We start from the raw sequence: 13,785 nt of genomic DNA on the forward strand, positions 1-13,785 counted from the left end.
AGCATTGCTTTTATGGCAGTAATCTTCCTAGGCTGCTTGCGGATTGCTTGTCCTGCGTTTTTTTGACTCTTGTCCTCCAGCCAATGGAGCCGTTGATCACCCTGGACTATCCATCACATTGTTTTTTATGTCAGGGCTGAGTCCCCGGGGTCTGTTTACACTGGTTTCCGAATGTCACCATGGAACAGCAGCTGCCTGTGTCAATAATCTTCCCCCCAAGTTAGGACCTGGGACTGTCTGCAAAGTCCATCGATAGGTGCAACGTGGGAAGCGTGATAAGATATTGATCAAAGACTATAGGCATCTGGCTGCAATTTCAAGCCCCACGTTTGAATGAATGGCCAGCCAGCACAGGGCTAAGCAAACACCTTTCCCTCCCTATTGAACTGAAAAACAAAGGATATTAAAAATAGCATCTAAGAGTAAGGGGAAAAATATTGGTCAAGAATCCTTAATTGGTATGGAGCAGCCTAGCCCCAAGGCTAGTGGAGCCCCAAGGCCAGTGGATACACCAGCTGAAGATCCAGCCCTTCTTAATGTTAGTTATTATTGTGCGGATGTGTTTGTAAACCTTTGGTAGGAGACACATGTAAATTGCCCCAGCCCTTTTCACCCCACCCAGAGTTTGCCGCTAGGGTCTTGCGTGGCATTTTAAAATACCGAAATGTGACCCTGCTGCTCGATGTTCCTCAAAAGAGACTTTATGGGAAAGTTTAATACTGTGAAAGGGATAACTTAGGGTTTGGACAAGCCAGTCTGGATAAAATAAAGGACAAAGGTCCACCTACCCTCCCAACCCTGAACAAATTTTATTTTAGGGTCAAAATATTATAGCTCAAAGGGCCAAATTTGGCTCCAAATGCAGGCTAAGTTTGAAAAAACAACAACTGAGCTTTTACAAAATGGGCCCAGACTGGAAATAAAGGCACACATTTTTCACAGGGAGAGGAGTGAACCATCGGAACAACTTACCAAGGGTCATGGTGGATTCTCTGTCAGCGACGATTTTTAAATCAAGATCAGATGCTTTTCTAAAAGATCTGCTCTAGGAATTGTTTTGGGGAAGTTCTCTGGCCTGTGTTATACAGGAGGTCAGACTACATCACAGTGATCCCTTCTGGCCTGGGAATCTATGAATCTATGGGTGGGAAAACTGCAGAAGAGCAAGGGCTCTAAATGGTCATCACCCTAGGCTTACCGTTTGCAGTTCCACTAAAATGTTAAATTCAGCCTGATTGTGGGATACGACGCAGTTGGGTTCCAGCAGAACCATTTGCACAGCGGTGGTCAGTCCCGCACTGTCCTCAATTTACACAATGCAAAAGGTAATAAGTAGAGCAGGTTGGGAAAAAAGGGGGGGTTGTGATTTTTGGTTGGTTAGTTTTTGTTTCTAATGGTTCTCAAAATTCACAATGTTTCCAATTCTGAAATCTGAAACATTTTGACCAGCTCTATCATTGGTTTAAAAGAACAAAGAAGGGAGGGAAATTGGTGAACATTTTATTGACCTTTTCCCCCTTTTACTTTTTCTCATTTTGCAATCTCAATGCTTATGCCAAATTTCAACCAGCTATAGAAATCGGATGCACCGCATTCATGATTTGTTTAGCCTCAACAACATACTGAACAGTGCAGGAGACATTAAATTGAGGGGGTGGGGGTTAAAATAAATTTCCAAATTTATTCAAAAAAGCTACGTTTATGTATTTATTTATTTATTGCACACTCTGCCTACAGACCTGCAACCACTTATGTACACACAGTACTTTACTTCTATGAGCAGTCCAATGTAAGTCAATGGGACTTCTCTCCTGAATACTATTATGCACTTATAGGACCTGTTTTAGGCACTTATATGGCCCCCATAACTGTAGCAGCTGGGCACTTAATAATCTTTACTGTATTTATCCTCACAACAGACCTTTGAGGTAGGGAAGTGCTATAATCCCCAGTATTTGCAGTTTATTCTGGGATTAGCATAACAGATTAGGTGTCTGGGAACCCTGGATAGAAGCTTGTAGAGAGGAAGGGCCATATTCCAGTCAAGGCACGACACTGGGATGCAGAAGGTCTTGGTTGAATTCCCAACGCTGCCTTAGACTCTCTGTGTGACCTTGGGTATCACTTCATCTTTTTGTGCCTCAGTTCCCCATCTGCAAAACAGAGACAGCAACACTTCCTTCCTCCCACATACTGCCTGTCTTGTCTATTTGGACTGCAGGCTCTTTGGGGCAGGGACTGCTTCTTACTACATGCATACAGCACCTAGCACAATGGGGCCCTGATCTCAGCTGCGGCCTCTGGGTGCCACCGTGATATGACTAATGATAATTTCAGGAAAGTGCTTTTTGCTTACTGGAAATGAAATAAAACTTTTAACTACTGGAAATAAACCTACCAATATTGGTTGAGATGGACTTTTGTTTGTTTGTTTTTCTCTTGGATAGGGTCTTTCAGACTAATGTAGGAAGGTGGGAGAGGGCTTAAAAACATGTAACAACTATAAAAGGATGTTATTGGGGCCACCTGTGTGGAACTTGGAGAGAGGAGCACAAGTTGCAGGAGGGCAGAGTTTGGAGGGGGCACCAGGAAGACAGTCTGCATGCACATGGCTGGAATGCTAGCTGTGGTTGCGGGACCTTTGCAAATAATTCCCTTAATAAAGAGCCAGTTTAGTTTTAGAAACACAGAGTCCTCTTATGTTATTACCCAGCCCATGACACATGAAACATTTATGATCGTTACTACTGGAGATGGTTAGAAAAGAGGGGACAAAAGGTGGTTGTTAGGGTACAACAGAGGTCTTCTACAAGTTCTGCTATGAGCTGTGGAGACCCCGCAGTTAGCAGTACACAGACACACAGACGAGCCATTCTCATTCCATCCAGCAGAGAGCAGTGGACAGCTCATTGAAACATTTTTTAAAAAATCCAAGTATTAACTGTTTAAAACAGGTCTGAAACAGTGTCACCTCTAATAAATTATTCCTATGGTTTAAAGTAGTGTTTCAAATTATGTATACATTTTGCTGGAAGCAGGGAAGGGCATCTGTTTTAGGGTATTTAATTTTCTTCATTTTGGGGACAATATTAAAAAAAGGATAAATCATCGTAAAAGCACCCAAAGAATAAAGTCAATGTCTGCGGTATATGTGAGTTAGAGTTGGTTGGGAATTTTTCAACAAAATGTTTTTCACTGGATAATGTCGATTTGAAACAGTGGAAACGTTTTGTGGCAAAGGAATCAGATTTCAACCAAGCTTTCGACCCGACAAAAAGTTTAAATTGTCAAAATATTTCATTTGAAAATTTTTGAAGTGAAAAATTTTGGTTTTCCCTCTCAAAACAACTTTTCATTTCAAAGTTTAAACTAATTATAGTAAAAAAAATGGTCAAAATTGAAACAAAATGTGTTGAAATTATCAAAGCAAAATATTTTGATTGACTTGAACTCATTTGAATTCCAAACGGTTTTGAGATTTTGACATTTTATTCCAATTTGGGACAGGAAAATGTTTCAAAATTTTAACAAAGTTGGGAAAAATATTTCCTACCGAACACCTCTCAATCTAGTGTGAATACCTTTGTTTAGGTGTAATTCACCTTTAAATATCTAAACACTCTGCCTGTACACAGACACAGTAGCCCTTTTGTTCCTAGAAAAGCTGCTCCAGGCTGCTAAAGAAGAGGCGCACACGCCGTACTCTCTCTCATGCAGACTTCACTTTTAATCCTTTCTTGCTATTGTTTTCCTGAATCTGAAAATACAAGGCTGTTCTTTAAGACGGAAAGGATTTGATTTGCAAGCCACACATGGAAACAGAACACTTTAATGCACAGTGCTACTCCTAACGACACAAATACAACGGTGGGGGGAAGGGAGGGATGTATATTACACTGAACCAACATTAAATATCCAACCCTTTTCCATTCTCATCAGTAGTAAAACTTCTCTCGACTTTCAGTGAATACAGCACTGGGCTGCGAAGTTGAATCGGAATCTCAGAAAGGTCACATTATGGGCATTGACTCTGCCTGGATATTAGTCCACTTGAGATAATGACAGAAAACCAGCCTATACTATTATTACCCATCTCATCTATTTTTGTCCCTGCCTGAGTGTCCTGTGTCATTAAATGGGGTGTGAGGTCATTGTTCAGCTCTTCCTAAGGCAGAGACCTAAGGCTATTCTGTTACTAGCATCTGCACCATGTTCACAACGTCCACATCCTATAATACGTTGGGTTTGTTGGCATTAAAAACTGTTTATGGTGCATCAATCTTAATCCAATTCCAAAGGGCGAGACCAGCAACTGGGCCAGAGGGATTAACTTTTATAAAATATAGTGCATTTTAGCAAGCCCCAGTAGAAGGAGCAGTTGGAGAGAGACATTATTTGCATGCCTGGAGGTAACAATACTAAGTTATATCTCCTGCTATCTCAAGTTATACTACTGTAACCCTTCTGCCCGTCAGAGTTGGCAGCAACAAGGGCCGGGTTCAGTATCTAGGGGTTCCATTCCAATAACACAAAACCGGCTCGAGCCCCCACCCAGTGACCTGGGCCAAATATATACCACCCCCGCTGGGCGCCTCCAAGAGGCAATACTTCCCTTCTCACAAGCATATAGTCTGAGTGTAGCAAAAAGCCTTTTAGTAACAGAGAGAAACAATGTGGCATTATGCTGGGGAAACACCACCAACAGGATTCATAACACAACCCATGAGCAAAAAAACCCACCCCAAGCAAATTGGGGCATGCCCCTTTCCCTTTGGTTCTTGAGTCCAGCAACCCCAAATCACCCAAAGTCCCAAAAGTCCAACAACCCAAAAGTCTCTGTCCCTGGTCAGGGCAGCCCCAGAGTTCACAAGTTTATCTGCAGATTTTTACCTCCCAACCTGGGTGGAGATTGGGGTGTGGGGAAGGTAAGGGGCACCTTCCATGATCTGAAGCTGACCGCCCCACAGCTCCATAGGGCTTCACTCCGCTCCGCTCCACCAGCCGCCCCACGAACTGCTCCGCTCCGCGTCCCACAAGCCGCTCCTGCCGTCCCATGACCTGCTCCACCAGCTGGTCCACAAGCCGCTCCAGCCCTCCCGCAAACTGCTCCACAATCTATCTTCAGGCTCCCCCGCTACTTAACACAACGCTCAGTGATTTCAGCTTGTAGTAGGGGCGCCTCAGTGCTGGGCCACCATTAGCCCAAAGTGAATTCAGCTCAGCAGCCTGTAACTAGACTCCTAACGGAATCAAAATTAGCTCTGATAGTCCACAGTGGAGAGAGGAGGAAGTGCATTAGCAGGTAAGGCCCTCACCAGGGGGCCCATACCACCAAGTATTAATACTTTTCCCCAGCCTCTCTCAATTCACAGAGTTTTGAAACCCATGATCCTTGCCTAGCGAGTGCTACTTAGTTGATGGTGAGTCCCTCCATCATAACAAAAGGCCAAGTACAGTACCCAGCACAGTTACCATAATCAGGGTAATAACAATTTATTCTTCCTGCCCCAATAACAGAGACACTGGGGAACCCACAGCAGCCAAAGTGATCATTTGGGCAGCTATGGCCTCATTTTGGAGGGGTGGGTGTGCCTATGCAAATGAGATCACCCCTGAAGTTCTTCACAACTCGCCACCAGATGTCAGGGTGGAGCTCATCCTGACTGTGCTTGCACTACATTACAAGAAACTCACCTTTCCAAGGTCCCAGTATGCTGGAAGATTTTAGGTAGGATGTCATTGTTCAGCTGGAGTTGTAAACATTGTGGGTCAAATCCTCATCAAGCAGAGTGCCCCAAGGGTTGGTCCTGGGGCCAGTTTTGTTCAATATCTTCATTAATGATCTGGAGGATGGCGTGGATTGCACCCTCAGCAAGTTTGCAGATGACATTAAACTGGGAGGAGTGGTAGATACACTGGAGGGTAGGGATAGGATACAGAGGGACCTAGACAAATTAGCGGATTGAGCCAAAAGAAATTTGATTAGGTTCAACAAGGACAAGTGCAGAGTCCTGCACTTAGGACGGAAGAATCCCATGCACCGCTACAGACTAGGGAGCGAGTGGCTAGGCAGCAGTTCTGCAGAAAAGAACCTAGGGGTTACAGTGGACAAGAAGCTGGATATGAGTCAACAGTGTGCCATTGTTGCCAAGAAGGCCAATGGCTTTTGGGGCTGTATAAGTAGGAGCTTTGCCAGCAGATCAAGGGATATGATCATTCCCCTCTATTCGGCATTGGTGAGGCCTCATCTGGAGCACTGTGTCCAGTTTTGGGCCCCACACTGCAAGAAGGACATGTTAAAATTAGAAAGAGTCTAGCAGAGGGCAACAAAAATGATTAGGGGGCTGGAACACATGACTCATGAGGAGAGGCTGAGGGAATTGGGATTATTTAGTCTACAGAAGAGAAGAATGAGGGGGGATTTGATAGCTGCTTTCAACTACCTGAAAGGGGATTCCAAAGAGGATGGATCTAAACTGTTCTCAGTGGTAGCAGATGACCAAACAAGGAGTAACGGTCTCAAGTTGCAGTGAGGGAGGTTTAGGTTGGATATTAGGAAAAACTTTTTCACTAGGAGGGTAGTGAAGCACCGGAATAGGTTACCTAGGGAGGTGGTGGAATCTCCTTCCTTAGACGTTTTTAAGGTCAGGCTTGACTTAGCTGGGGATGACTTAGGTGGGGATTGGTCCTGCTTTGAGCAGGGAGTTGGAATAGATGACCTCCTGAGTTCCCTTCCAACCCTGATATTCTATGATTCTATATAAATTGGTATAACTCCATGGGCGCTCAAATGAAACTACACCCATTTACATCCACTGAGGCTGGCCCAAAATTTTCTTTCACCTTCTGTCATTGTTCACGATAAGATGTTTAACCTCAAAAGGAAAAAAAATACCCCGAATGGCTATTGCATTATTTCACCCAATTTCTTAGCATCAGTTTCCAAAACTAACCCATTGTCCAAAATTACTGTCCTTATTTATAATTTAGTCTTCTCTAGTGGTAAATTAGGAATAATTTCCAATTGCTTTAATTACATTCTTTTGCAGCTTGGGTTCTGTCAAATCTTAACAAAGCTTTAAAAAGACACCAGGTGAACTTTTCAAAAACATCTAGGGATGAATCTACAAAGCCCTCAGCAGTAAGCACCCAGCACAGGTCGACATACTCAGAAGCATGGACCTCACACCAGTGCACTAAAAATAACTATGTCGATGTTGCAGCTCGGACCAGAGCTCTGCAGCCTATGACGGGGGTGGGCTTCAGAGCCTGAGTTCCAGCATGAGCTACGACTTTAAAGCACTCTCTGTGCAGCTGTTTTTAGAGCAGCAGTCTGCTGACCCAGACTGGGAGGCATGCTGCCGCCGGCTGTGTAGACATAGTCTGCCAAGACACAGAGGTTATGTCCATTTTCAAAAGTGACTCGGGGCCAGATTTTTAGGCACTTAATGAGATTTTCCATTGAAATCAGGCCCCCAAGTGCCTTTGAAAACCCCACTGCATTTTAGGCATCTAAATACCTCTAACAATCTGGCCTTTAGGTGCCTAAGGCCACTGGCACTTTTGAAAATTTGACCCACCATCAACTTGAAACATCATCTGTTTCCAGAAATGAGCTAAAAGATGCTTTAAGTTCTCTACCTGTACCCAGGCTTCCCTGCCAACACTTGTGGGTTTACAAGCACATTTTCTCATTTTCTTTTACAAAATGTTCTTTTCTCTGCATGAAAGTCTCACACAAACACCGGGGAAGATGATGATGGACTCAAGCATGCAAACGCTGATGGGAATAACGGTTAGAAGGCTCAGACCCTCTTTGGCCATACAAGCGAAACAGTGAAAGGGTCATACACAAAATGCTGACAAATGCACAACGTAACCTGGAAAAAAATCTATGACATATATCGTTTCCCTAATCTCTTCCGTGTGGGTGATGGATTTTCCATCACTTGAAGTCTGGATGTCTTCCTAAAACTAAGCTCTACCTCAACTACAAGTTAGAGGCTTGGCGCACGCATTACTAGGTGAAATTCTCTGACCTGGAGGTCAGACTTAGATTATCAAAATGGTCCCTTCTGGCCTTAAAATCTATGGCTCAGTGGTAGAAATCTTAGATGATAGGTTATATAAGAGCTAGGTATTATTAACTATTTATTTATTAATTATTATTATTATTATTATTATTACAATAATAGGTGTTGAATTTTCAGACAGAAGTGTGGGTTTTAGGTTCATGTCTTTTTAGTCTGAGCATAGCACCATTCATCTAAGGGGCTCAAAGCATTTTACAAATGTTAACTAATCCTCACCACACGCATAGATTCCAAGGCCAGAAGGGACCATGATGACCATCCGGGCTGATCTTCTATATAACACAGGCCAGAGAACTTCCCCAAGATAATTCCTAGTGCATATCTTAGAGAAAAACTTCAAATCTTGATTTACAAATCATCAGTGATGAAGAATCCACCACAACTCTGGGTAAATTGATCCAATGGTTAATTACCCTCCCTATCAAAAAGATACACCTTATTTCCAGTCTGAATATGTCTAGCTTCAACTTCCAGGCACTGGATTGTGTTAGACCTTTCTCTGCTAGACTGAAGAGCCCATATCAAATATTTGTTCCCCCATGTAAGTACCTACCCCTTAACCTTCTCTCTGTTAAGCGAAATAGATTGAGCTCCTTGAGTCTATTGCTAAAAGGCAGGTTTTCTAATCCTTTAGTCATTCTAGTGGCACTTCCCTGAACCCTCTCCAATTTATCAACATCCTTCTTCAACTGTGGCCACTGGAACTGGATGTAGCATTCCAGAAATGGTCGCACCAGTGCCAAATACAGAGATAAAAAATGTCTTTACTCCTACTCAAGATTCCCCTGTTTATGCATCCCAGGATTGCATTAGCCATTTTGGCCACAGCATCACACTGAGAGCTCATGTTCTGCTGATTAGCCACTGTGACCCCCAAATCTTTTTCACAGTCACTGCTTCCCAGGATAGAGTCTCCCGCCCTGTGAGTATGTCCTACATTCTCTGTTCCTAGAAGTACGCTGTGAAGTCTTGCTCCGGACACCCAGAACTGCGAGTCACTGAGTTACCCCTCCCTATCAACGTATCAGCTTCCAGATACACCAGTCTGTCTGCCTTGCCAGCAAACTCTTCAAGACTCTGCCTGTCCAAACCTTGCCTTGCAAGTAACAATCAATACACCCCAGTTCCCAAGTTACCCAAAGACGTCTCCCTGCCGTGTCCGGTCCCTCTCACTGTGGCACCCACCAAAGTGATTACGTTCAATGCCTTCAAAGAGACAGAGCACACACAGGTCTGTTAGTTTAGCTGAAGATTCATATTCCACAGCACCAAGCTGGTTTGGTAATAAAACAAGGGAAAGTTTGTTACCAAAGGACAGAGATTTAAGTGATACTAAGCCAGGATAACAGAGAAAGTTTTGATTACAAGCAAAACAAAAAAAAACCCATTCTTTCTAGTGACTAAAATTTAATTTTAGCAAGTTACAATCTGTGTGTAAGCAAGCTTCTCACTTGCATCACGTTTCCAGCAGCTCTTGTCTTCCAGGACAAGAGGACCCAACTTTCACAGGCCCTTTATGCCCCCTCAGTGATGAATAACTAAAATGTCTCTCTGCTCCCCTTATGTCCCCCAAAGTCCAAGGTCTCTGCCTCCCAGCCAGGAAGGCTCCCTGAGGTGCAGATTCTGTCCCCCAATGTGGTTGTTAAATGATCTTCTCCCCCGCTTCTGTAGCCTGATGGCTTTGTTACCTTATATGTAAATGTACTTTCATTTTCCTCTGTTTGCAATTAAGCCATTCAAACCGATGAATACACATTCTTTTGTCTAGGGCAGGCTGGACTTACGCCCTGCCTCCGAAACACATTGGAAGAACATATTTCCAGCACATATCTGTAACTCTTTGTCCGCAGCCCATACATACATCACACAATGATTTTCGGGACCAGCATATCACCAGTTTACATATGATATCATACATGACACCTTTCAGATACATATTATGACAATAGTGTGTTGGGGCAACGAGTGTGTCAGGTCTGATGTGAGCTATAGTATGGGAGGCCCTCTGCTGAGCTCCCAGGGTCACATATACATTTAGCCATATTAAAACACGTATTGTTTGCTTGCATTGCTTAACAAATGATCCAGATTGCTCTGTATCAGTGACCTCTTCTCTTCATTATTTAGCAATATTCCAACTTTTGTATCATTTGCAAACTTTATCAGTGATGATTTTATCTTTTCTTCCAACTCATTACTACAAATATAAAATTACTGTTAAATGTTACTCCTGGGAGGTAGGTACATATTAGATCTGAGAAACACAGGTGCTGACTTTTGTTTTTTCCGGTGGGTGCTCCGCTCTCTACCCTCCCCAGCATGTGAGTGGCAGGCGGGACCTCGGGGGGCACGAGGCCTAGCAGGGACGGGGCCTCAGGGCAGAGTGCTGGGCGTGGCCTCGGGGCAGAGTGCAGGTGGAGTGGGGGTGGGGCTGTGGTCCGCGTGTCAGGGCCCACAAAAGATTCATTTGGCCCTGTAGGTGCCGAGCACCCCATATATATATATATATTTGGTGGGTGCTTGAGCCCCAGAGCACCCTCGGAATTGGTGCCTGTGCTGAGAAAATAATTCAAAGCAAATGTTGTATTTGATCAATTTGGTCTTTCTCCTTTTGAAGAATTTTCTCAAGTTTATTTGTTGTTCAGTATAATTCTTCATGAATCTTGTTTGCTTTGTGTTAGAGTTGGCTGGAACTTTTTTGATTAAATGTCTTTTCAGCCATATATGCTGTTTCATGAAAGCCAAACTATTTCGTGAAGACATACCAGTTTTGACAAAATTTTTGACTAGAAGGCTGCTAAGGTTTAGGGGTCTCTGGTCACTTCTGACCAGAGAGGTATTGAAAATCTGACCTTTACCATCCAAAAATCTGACCTTTGCTATCTGAAAATGGATGTTTTGAGACAATTCTGATTCATGAAAATGGTTTTGTTTGTGTTCCAGTGAAGAATGAAAACAAATTTTGAAACCTCAAAGCTCTTGGGAAATAGAATTGTTGTCCTCTGGCCAGCTCTATTCTGTGGCTTGCTCTTTGATCCACGTTGCTTAATTTGTATTGGCCACATAAATCATATAAGACTGGTTCTAGCCATCTATCAGTTATATCGTGTGGTTTCTAGCCATCTCACCTGCCTAGCCACTATCAGATGGTGGTTTTCTATAAGTGTTACTTAGAGAGTGGTGAAGCTCTCTCGAAGTCAGTAATACTCGGCCCAAGGCTCAAGAGACAGAAGTGTCTCTTTAATGTGTATCCTGTGGCTCTTTGCAGCACTTGATATTAAAATATTGTGTGATTTAATTATTAACCAATCACAGTTATTAACCAATCAGGATGTTTTATTATATTATTAACCAATTAAGTTATTAACTTGCACTAAATTATTAACTAATTTACTGTGAGAATTATATATATATATATACACACACACTCAATATTTCCCCCTCCTACTGTTTAAATATGAATATGTAGTACTATAGTAAATGAAATAATGAATTCATGCTTCTGTGTCTATTTTGGGTAATGTTGATGGCTAATTTGGCTCCTGAATCTCTGAGGTCTGAGTATCGCTGATCTAAGTACTAGATTCATAGATGGTATTATCCTAAGACCACTGGAAAGAGTCCCATTGAGTTTATGGGTTTGGGATCAGGCCTATTAATAAAATACAAAAAACAGGATGCAAACCCAGCCATGCAAATTCATGTAAAAACTGGAATGAATATGCAAAAATTGTCCCCCAGTATTTGCCCTGCTGTACATAGATATTATCATCCCTAGTTTAGGGAAACTGAGGCATGGAGAGGGTAAGTGACTCAGCCTTTATCAAACAGTAAGTTTGGTAAGAAACTCAGGAACGGAATCCAGGAGTCCTGAGGCCCTGTCAGCACCACTACTCATTAGACCACACTGCCTATCTAGGAAATTGACATAAATTACACTGATCCTAGGTCATGGAAGTCAGTGGTGGTTTTGCCATTGACATCAGTTGGAGCTGGACTGGGAACAATATGCACAGAGTGTGTTTTAAGGTAGACTCACTAGTTTTACCTGCGGCTACTGTGTCGTAAATATTAATACACCAGAAAGTTTCATTACCCTAACCTGTTACTTTTTGCTCTGCTGTAGGCTCCAGGGCGGGGACGGGAATGTATTGTACCGATTTTAAACGCAACCTAATACTGCCAAAGAAAAGTCAACTTGGCAAGCTTGGGTCTGGAAGCTCCTTTTATCTGTCATCCATTGTGTAGGTACAATATGAGAATAATACCAACCCACCACTAAAACAGTAGTGGACTTGTGTACTTCTAACAAATCCCTGCCTAGCCAACCGTAATGGGAAAGAGGAAAGAGAAAGAGATTTGTAAATATTTTAACCAGATTAGCAACCACCGTCGAGGTGTTTCTGGGATCAACGTCTAGGAGAAGCACCACAGTCAGCTTCTACAATCGAAACGGCAGCAGATGAAAGGGGAACCTGTCATCAACTCTTCCAGCTAATTGGTTTAGTATGATCAGCTATGCATGATAACAGCAGTCCGCATTAGTGCCAGGCAGAAGAGTAACGTACAATGGGTAATAAATGCTCACAGATCTTGGCCAGATGGTTGTAACAGATCGTATCTTTGCAACAGATTTCGTAGGCCAAGCATTTCTTATTCTCTGTTATTTGGATTATGGCACTGCCTAGTAGCCCAGTTCGAGATGATTAGGCTAGGTACTACACCCGCATACGGCTGCAAGAGCTTAAAACTGCAAATAGACGTGACAGACAAGGGGTGGGTCTGAAAACACAGGCAGGGAGAAGGGAAAGCATCTTACTCAAAGTCACATCGCAGGAGAGTGAAAAAGCTAGGAAAAGAAGCCAAGTCTCCTGACTCCCCATCCAGTCCATGCTGTTGGTTGCTAGCTGTATGGAATATACAAGGATAGAAGCTGTGATATGGATGGCTGGGTGGATATCTCTGGATCTATGAGATACGCTTATGGAGGGGAGAGGTAAAGGGACTCAGCTGCCTCCCATCCCTGCCCCTAGACGTTGAGGAGAGCTCTCTGCTCGTCGCGATTGTGGAGGGAGTGGGTGGGATGGAGCAGGACAGGCCTGACAGACCTCAGCCTGGGTCTGTGTTATGTTTCTGTGCCCCCAACCCTGTGCTGGGGTGAGAACCTGCATTTTAAGGGGGTTCCAGGGTCCGCTGATGGCTGCAGAAGGAGTGGGGTGGAGGAGGGGAGTGCCAGAAACCCACAGCCGATGCACGGGATCTGCAGTGTTTGTGAGCCACCACCACAGCCTGGTCCACAATGGGGTCAGTGCCACTCTCCCATCACCCCTGTGAGAGAACGAAGCGGTACGCAATAGGTAACTCCCAGTGTGCAGATGGAGAAACTGAGGCGAAAATCAAACAGCAAGCTGATGGCAGAACTGGGAGCAGAATCCAGGTGTCTCTTCCGTTCCCCCAAACCACTACACAAGGCTCTATTCAATCTGAAAATCAGTTACTCATTTAAATCCTACTCTTTGAGCTGTCTCAGCCCTGCATCAGTATTATAGCTTGTCCTTAGATACATGAAGAATGAATGTACTAAGAAAACACTTGCCAGCTTAGGAAAACCCAACTATCTCCCTATACAAAGGCCTTTCAAAAACGACTTGTGCCGGTGAAAGGTGCTGGATTGGCAGCCCTGGGAGAGAAA

The sequence above is a fragment of the Lepidochelys kempii genome, chromosome 8 (genome assembly GCF_965140285.1).
Source record: "Lepidochelys kempii isolate rLepKem1 chromosome 8, rLepKem1.hap1, whole genome shotgun sequence".
In the NCBI taxonomy this organism is placed as follows: domain Eukaryota; kingdom Metazoa; phylum Chordata; order Testudines; family Cheloniidae; genus Lepidochelys; species Lepidochelys kempii.